The 1,792-nt window shown below is 41.3% G+C and overlaps 2 non-coding genes across 2 annotated transcripts; both read right to left on the bottom strand.

Moving 5' to 3' along the window:
* Positions 1 to 746: 746 nt before the first annotated feature.
* TRNAD-GUC (transfer RNA aspartic acid (anticodon GUC)) lies at positions 747 to 818 on the bottom strand. The gene has a single exon. It is a non-coding gene; the product is annotated as a tRNA-Asp (tRNA).
* A 536-nt stretch (positions 819 to 1,354) lies between these two features.
* Positions 1,355 to 1,436, bottom strand: TRNAS-AGA (transfer RNA serine (anticodon AGA)). The gene has a single exon. It is a non-coding gene; the product is annotated as a tRNA-Ser (tRNA).
* Between the last annotated feature and the right edge of the window lie 356 nt (positions 1,437 to 1,792).

Consider the following 1,792-nt stretch of genomic DNA (forward strand, 5'->3'; position numbering starts at 1 on the left):
AATGTTAGCATATTTAGCATATTACTGTATTTTCTCTTCCGTCCCTCATATACCTATACATGTTCTATTTTTGAACTATCTGAGAGTTGGAAGACACATACCTCCTCTCCCTTAAATGTAGTTTGTAAATATGTGTTCTTGTAAACAAGGACATTCTGTTATAGAACCATAGAACAAGTAATGCAATCAAGAATTAGCACTGATAGTGTTATTTAATCTACGGACTTTATTCAGATTTTACCGAGTGTTTCAATAACATATTCTATAACAAGAGAAAAACTCTAGATTATGTGTTGCATTCCGCTGTCATTTCTTTATGGTCTTCTTTAATGTGTAATATTTAAACAGGCTTTCTTTGTGGTTTGTAACATTGCTATTTTTGAAGAGTATAAGCCAGTTATTTTGTAGAATGTTTCTCACTTTGGCTTGTCTTATGTTTTCTCTGATTCAGATTATTCATTTTTGCCAGGAATATCACAAAAGTGATGTTTCTCCTGAGTACATAATATAATGAGATATATAATTCTCATTTATACTAATACTGATTTGATCAGTGGGTTAACCTGGTGCCCACCTGTTTTCTTCATCGTAGAGTTGTTTTTCTCCTGGTATTATTATTACTGATTCAGTTGCTTCTTACATCTCAAGGTTTTTACAATGAGTATGTCGGTAAAGGAACTCTATTAAGGAAAGAAATCCAGCATTTCCCTGGAACTCGAGCTATGCTTTGCTAAAAAAGTCATTATCTCCCCGTCGGGGAATCGAACCCCGGTCTCCCGCGTGACAGGCGGGGATACTCACCACTATACTAACGAGGAATAGGTGAAAAATGGTCTCTTAGGAAGCCTCCATGAAATTACTCACTGTCTCAATCTCTTTGCTCAACAGTTGCGTTTTTTTCTGCCGACTATATTTAATGTGACTCAGCTCCTGAGTCCAACGCGTCGGCGCCCAGCCTTCAATCAACTCCAATTTTCCCACACTCCAGAATAGACCAGCCCGACCGGATGGCCAGCGATGGCGCTTTTTGAGAACCTTAAGAGGAAAAAAAAGAGCCCTCTCTAGATTTCCTTATAGCCCACTAGTTCCTGTCTACTCAACCAGGTTTGAGCTCTCGCGAATAGAGAAGGGAGTTGCAAACCCTGCAAGGAACGTCCTTGGACTCCACCGGAGTGGGTTTTGAAGGCAGGAAACGCAGAGGCGGGGCCGATGCCTGCGCTGCGCTGAGAAAGTAAGACAGTAAAATTCTCAAGGTCCATCATGAGTTTTTACCTCTAGCTAAAAGGGGTAAAAAGTCAAATTTAAGTGCCAGTTTCTTCGCTGGGCGTGTACGGTCGAAGTAAAATGTTCTTCCCGTAGTCGGCAGGATTCGAACCTGCGCGGGGAGACCCCAATGGATTTCTAGTCCATCGCCTTAACCACTCGGCCACGACTACATGAACACGTTGAAGTTCTTCAAATTGTGAATGAGACATTCTACCAGCTAACATAGGACAAGATTCAAAGAAGAAAATAGTGTAAAAAGCAGTTTCCTGAGCAAGAAACGGTGCTCTGCAAGGTTTGAATAGAAACTCTCAGGTGAAGGAAGTGCATGTTTGATAAAGAAGGCAAATCCACTTCTGGCAGCCGCGGGGAGTCCTCACAGTATCAGCAATAGCATTTCCAGACAACTTGAGGCTTCTGTAATTCCGTCACTAGGAACCAAACACACCTTGCAAGAAGTAGAATCAGACCCTTACCTTAGTTCTAGGTCTGACAACTATAGCTTTTGATCGGAACTTCCAGTAATCAG

The sequence above is a fragment of the Nycticebus coucang genome, chromosome 9 (assembly GCF_027406575.1).
Source record: "Nycticebus coucang isolate mNycCou1 chromosome 9, mNycCou1.pri, whole genome shotgun sequence".
In the NCBI taxonomy this organism is placed as follows: domain Eukaryota; kingdom Metazoa; phylum Chordata; class Mammalia; order Primates; family Lorisidae; genus Nycticebus; species Nycticebus coucang.